At 35.0% G+C, this 6,656-nt stretch overlaps 1 pseudogene across 1 annotated transcript; it reads left to right on the top strand.

Annotated features, from left to right (window-relative positions):
• Positions 1-4,635: 4,635 nt before the first annotated feature.
• On the top strand, positions 4,636-6,176 carry LOC309813421 (26S proteasome regulatory subunit 10B-like; annotated as a pseudogene). The gene has a single exon. The product of its transcript is annotated as a 26S proteasome regulatory subunit 10B-like (transcript).
• The last annotated feature ends 480 nt before the right edge of the window (positions 6,177-6,656 follow it).

Genomic DNA, 6,656 nt, shown 5'->3' with positions numbered 1-6,656 from the left:
GTGAGGTACCGTCACCCCTCAAAAGGAGCTCAACTACTGGCTACTCTGAACCTCGTAATATAAATACGTATAATAGTTTTCCTTGGATGCTGGGAGACTCTTAGCAACCTATATTTTCCAACCCATCTTAGGACAGCTGATAGGCTTAGCCAAAGAGCACCTCGGGCATTCCAAAATATGTTCCCACCTCGCTAAAAACCAACAGCAAACTGTACACATGCACTTAACAATGTGTAAAGTGTTGTTATATACTACCATAAATTTTTCTCCTGGGATGACTTTCCTGGTCTTGCCATTGGCCAGTGGGTGTGTTGACAAACTAAAACCAACACTCTGTGTTTTAGGATACTTGACATGGAGCGGATGTTCCTGCTGCTAAAAGGGGAATTTTTATGCCATCATTCTTTGAAAAACATAACGTGCCAAAATGAAAACAAGAAGAAACAGTAAATCTGAATAGTCCTATATTCTTTAAAAAAAGACAAATGACTCTTTCTACACATTAAAAAAAAAAAACAATTTTTTGTCACCAAACTAAAGAGGGAACATTTCTCAACATATTGAGATCAACACATCCCTGGTACCAAAACCAGACAAGGATATTATAAAAAAATAAAATTATTGAACAATACCATTCATGAATAGAGATGCAAAAATACTATATAAAATACTAGCAAATTGAATACAGTGATATATTTTTTAAAAAGGATAATGTATCATGACTGAGCGAAGTTTATTTGAAAAATACCAGTATGGCGTAACATTTAAATATCAATCAATACATTTCACCATACTGAGAAAAATCATATCTCAAAAGATTTATTAAAAACATTTGATAAAATCAATAACTATCTATAACAAATTCCTCAGCATTAGGAATAGAAGGGAACTTCTTAAACTATATAATGAGTATGTACAAGATATCCACAGCTAACATCATAGTTAATGATGAAATACTGCATTCTTTCCTCTAGTGTTTGGGAACAAGATAAGGATGTCCACAATCTCATTCACAATCTTAGGGGCAAAGCAAACAATTAGAATTAACAAGTGAAATTGTCAAGACCACTAGATACAGGATCAACATAAAAATTAATACATTTTAAAGAATTTAAATAATATAAATTATGTTCTTAAACTACAATGGAATTAAGTTAGAAATCAGTAATAGATCTGGAATGTCCTCAAATATAGGAAACTAAACAACATACTTCTAATTAACTTATGGATCAAAGAAGAAACTACAAGGAAAATTACAAAATATTTTGAATTGAATGAAAATAAAAATACAACACATCGAAATTTTGGGGATGCAGCTAAAACTCTGCTTAGAGGGAAGTTTATAGTAATACATGCTTATAGTAGAAAACAAGAAGAGTTTCAAATCAATGACATAGGTTTCTAACTTATTATTCTATTCAAAGTTATTCTAACTAAGAACAGCAACTTAAACCTAAAATAAGCAGAAAAAAAATAAAGAGAAAAAAAATTAAACAGCAGTGAAACTGAAACAGAAAAGTAACAATGCAAAGCAAAACTGATTATTTTAAAAAATTATTAAAATTGACAAACCAAAAAAAAAGAAACGTGGGGGGCTTCCCTGGTGGAGCAGTGGTTGAGAGTCCGCCTGCCAATGCAGGGGACATGGGTTCGTGCCCCGGTCCGGGAAGATCCCACATGCCGCGGAGCGGCTGGGCCCGTGAGCCATGGCCGCTGAGCCTGTGTGTCCAGAGCCTGTGCTCTGCAACGGGAGAGGCCACAACAGTGAGAGGCCCGTGTACAGCAAAAAAAAAAAAAAAAAAAAAAAAAAGAAAAATTGACAAACCACTAGCCAGACTAATCAGGAAAAAAAAAGATGACATAAATTACTAATATCAGGAATAAAAGGTCATGACCATAGATCCTACAGAGAGTAAAGGCTAATAGGGAATATTATATATAAGTATATACCAATAAATTCAGCAATTTAAATGAAATGGATAAATTCCTTGCAAGATACAAATTACCAAAGCTCACTCAAGAATAAATATATATCCTAACTAGCCCTAAATCTAGTAAGAACTTCTTTTGTAGTTAGAATCCTTCCCACGGGGGCTTCCCTGGCAGTACAGTGGTTAAGAATCTGCCTGCCAATGCAGGGGACACGGGTTCGAGCCGTAGTCCAGGAAGATCCCACATGCCACGGAGCAAATAAGCCTGTGCGCCACAACTACTGAGCTATTGAGCCTGCGCTCTAGAGCCCGCAAGCCACAACTACTGAGCCCCCATGCCACAACTACTGAAGCCTGCATGCCTAGAGTCCGTGCTCTGCAACAAGAGAAGCCACTGCAATGAGAAGCCTGAGCACCACAACGAAGGGTAGCCCCTGCTCACCGCAACCAGAGAAAAGCCCGCGTGCAGCAATGAAGACCCAACGCAGCCAAAAATAAAATAAATTAATTAAAAAAAAAAACTTCCCACAAAGAAAAACTCCAGGCCCAGATGGTTTCATTGGTAAATTCTGTGAAACATTTAATAAAGATAATATCAGTTTTACATAAACTCTTCTGGAAAATCAAACAGAAGGAGAAATCACTCCCTAACAAATTCTATGAAGCCAGCATTAACCTGGTAGCAAAACCAGACAAACACATTACAAGAAAAAGCAAAACAAAACTACAGATCAACATCTTTCACGAACATAGATGCAAAAAAATGAAGTTTAGTAAATCATAACTACAATATGTAAAAGGATCATGACCAAGTGGAGTTTATTCCAGGAATGCAAGGTTGGTTTTACATTTAACATTAATGTAATTCACCATACTTATGGAAGGAAAGAAGAAGAAAAATGCATATTATCATCTCAAAAGATGTGAGGAAGAGGAAAAAGAAGAAAAGGAGGAGGAGAAGGAAGAGGGGAAGGAGGAGGGGGAGTAGGAAGAGGAGGAAGCAGACGCAACAGCAGCATTTGATAGAATCCAACAACCATTCATAATAGAAACTCCAGGCAAACTAGGAGTAGATGGGAACTTCATCAACCCGATAAAGATGATCCATAAAAACATATAGCTAATATCACCTTACTGAGAGACTGAATACATTCTCCACAAAGATCAGGAGAGAGACAAAGATGTCTGTTCTTACCACTTGTACATGACATTATACTGGAGGTTCTATCCAGTGCAATAGGCCAGAAAAAACAAATAAGAGGCGTAGAATTTCGAAAGGAAGAAATACAACTGTCTTTATTTGTTGGCAAAGTTATAGTCTGTAGAAAATCCTAAGGAATTTACCAAAAAAATGCTGGAATACGTGAATTTAGAAAGGTTGCAGGATACCAAGTTAACAAAAAACAAATAATTCTATTTTTATGTACCAGAAAGAAACAATCAGGAATTCATACTTTTAAAAAACACTATTAATGATAGCATCAAAAATATAAAGTACTTATCAAAAGTTTGAATAAAAGATACACAAGGCTAGTACCTCAAAAACTTCAAAACATTGCTAACAGAAATGATAGAAAACCTAAATAGATGGATAAATATACCATGTTCGAGAATTGGCAAAATCAATACTAAGACAGCAATTCTCACCAAATCAATCTGTAGATTCAATCAATCTCAATCAAAGTCCCAGGGGGCTTTTTTTTGTGTAGAAGTTGACAACTTGATTTTAAAATTTATATTAAAATGCAAAGGACCTTGAATACCCAAAATAATTTTGAACAAGAAGAACAAAGTTGGAGGACTTAGACTACTTGATTACAAGATTTATTATAAAGCAACTCTAATCAAGGCAATGTGGCATCTGTATACACATACATCAGTGAAATAGAATGGAAGGTCCAGAAATAGACCCACATACCCATGGTTAATTAATTTTCAACAAAGGTGCCAAGGGAGTTCAATGGAGAACGGATAATCTTTTCAAAAAATGGTTCTGGAACAGGTGCATATTTGGAAGTAAAAAATGAACCAGATAATTATCATATAACACCATATATAAAAATTAACTCAAAATGGATTATAGATCTAGATGTAAAAGCTTAAACTATAAAACTTCTAGAAGAAACCATGAGAGAAAATCTTAGTGATCTTATATTTGGCAAAAAAAAAAAAAAAAAAAACTAAATAGGAAACAAAAGGCATAAACTATAAAAGAAAAAATAATTTAGTTGGTTTCCAGAAAAATTAAAAACACTTGCTCTTCAACAGATACTGTTATAAAAATGAAAAGGCATGTCACAGACTGAAAATATTTGCAAAACATAATCAACAAAGAATTTGTAAGTAGGATATATTTTTTTACATGTATAACTCAATAGTAAGACAAATGGCCCAATGAAAATGGTAAAAGATTTGAACTGACATTTCACCAAAGAAGATGGCAAATAAGTGCATGAAAAGATGCCTAAGATCATTAATCATTAGGAAAATGCAATTCAAAACCAGAATAAAAAAAAAAAACACAATGAGATACCACTTCACAACCACTAGAACGGCTCAAATGAAAAAGACTGACCACTCCAACCGTTAGTGAGTATGTGGGGCAACTGGAACTTTCATACTCTGCTGGTGGGAATATAAAATGGTATGGTTACTTTGGAAAACAGATCATAGTTGCTTAAAAAGTTAAAAATAGTTTCCCATTATGGAGGACCCTAGAGATAAGGTGCTTCAGGACTACCACAAGAAGCTGCTGGAGCACAAGGAGATGGACAGCCGTCTCAAGGAATTAAGGGAACAATTAAAAGAACTTGCCAAGCAGTATGAAAAGTCTGAAAATGATGTGAAGCCCTACAAAGTGTTGGGCAGATTGTGGGTGAAGTACTTAAGCAATTAACTGAAGAAAAATTCATTGTTAAAGCTACAAATGGACCAAGATATGTTGTGGGTTGTCGTCGACAGCTTGACAAAAGTAAGCTGAAGCCAGGAACAAGAGTTGCTTTGGATATGACTACACTAACTATCATGAGGTATTTGCCAAGAGAGGTAGATCCACTGGTTCACAACATGTCTCATGAGGACCCTGGGAATGTTTCTTATGCTGAGACTGGAGGGCTATCAGAACAGATTCGGGAATTAAGAGAGGTAATAGAATTACCTTTTACAAACCCATAATTATTCCAACGTGTAGGAATAATACCTCCAAAAGGCTGTTTGCTATATGGACCACCAGGTACAGGAAAAACACTCATGGCATGAGCTGTTGCTAGCAAGCTGGACTGCAATTTCTTAAAGGTTGTATCTAGTTCTATTGTAGACAAGTACATTGGTGAAAGTGCTCGTTTGATCAGAGAAATGTTTAATTATGCCAGGGACCATCAGTCATGCATCATTTTTATGGATGAAATAGATGCTATAGGTGGTTGTCGGTTTCCTGAGGGTACTTCAGCTAATAGAGAGATTCAGAGAACTTTAATGGAGCTACTGAATCAAGTGGATGGATTTGATACTCTACATAGAGTTACAATGATCATGGCTAAAAATAGGCCAGATACAGTGGATCCTGCTTTGCTTTGTCCAGGCAGATTAGATAGAAAAATACATACTGACTTACCAAATGAACAAGCAAGGTTAGATATATTGAAAATCCATGCAGGTCCCATTCCAAAGCATGGTGAAATAGATTATGAAGCAATTGTGAAGCTTTCAGATGGCTTTAATGGAGCAGAACTTAGAAATGTTTGTACTGAAGCAAGTATGTTTGCAATTCTTGCTGATCATGATTTTATAGTACAGGAACACTTCATGAAAGCAGTCCGAAAAGTGGCTGATTCTAAGAAGCTAGAGTCTAGATTGGACTACAAACCTGTGTAGTATACTGTAAGGTTTTTGATGGCTGCGTGACAGATATTGGCTTAATGTAAAAATAAAGTTAAGGAAAATAATGTATATATTGGCAATGATCTCATTAAAAGTGTATAAATAAAAATGTGTATGAATAACATTGTAAAAATTAGTAATTCAGTAATTCTACTTTTAAGAAGTAGGGAAGAAATTTGTATGTTTGTTAATTTGTATTTATTGCAGCAGAAGTTATAAAAGAAGAGTATGTTGAAGCTTTTCACATTTGCTGTGTATTTTGTAAAACCTTGAAAATGGTTTGTGCCAGTAGTACCAGATAGCATTTCTTACGACTTATTCTGTATCATTTGTTTTCCTCATCCTAAAAAGTTTAATAAAATCTGTTTGATTCCGTTCTCCTACAAAAAAAAAACAGTTAAACATACCTCCTCCTTTCCAATTTGGATTTCTTTTATTTCTTTTTATTCTCTGATTGCCATGGCTAGGACTTCCAAAACTAGGCTGAATAAAAGTGGTGAGAGTGGACAGCCTTGTCTTGCTCCTGATCTTAGAGAAAATGCTTTCAGCTTTTCATCATTGAGTATGATGTTAGCTGTGGATTTTTCATATATGGCCTTTATTATGTTGATGTATGTTTCCTCTATGCCCACGAAACTGTCAGTTTTTGCAGATGACATGATACTATATATAGGTCCTAAAGACCCTACCAGAAATCTACTAGTGCTCATCAATGAATTTGGTAAAGTTGCAAGACACAAAATTAATATACAGAAATGTTTTGTATTTCTATACATTAACAATGAACTATCAGAAAGAGAAATTAAGAAAACAATCCTATTTGCCATCACATCAAAAAGGATAAAA

This window comes from Mesoplodon mirus (assembly GCF_964341445.2).
Source record: "Mesoplodon mirus genome assembly, chromosome: 12".
Taxonomy (NCBI): Eukaryota; Metazoa; Chordata; class Mammalia; order Artiodactyla; family Ziphiidae; genus Mesoplodon; species Mesoplodon mirus.
The sequence above is the reverse complement of the archived record's forward strand: the minus strand, read 5'-3'. Positions and strand labels throughout refer to the sequence as shown.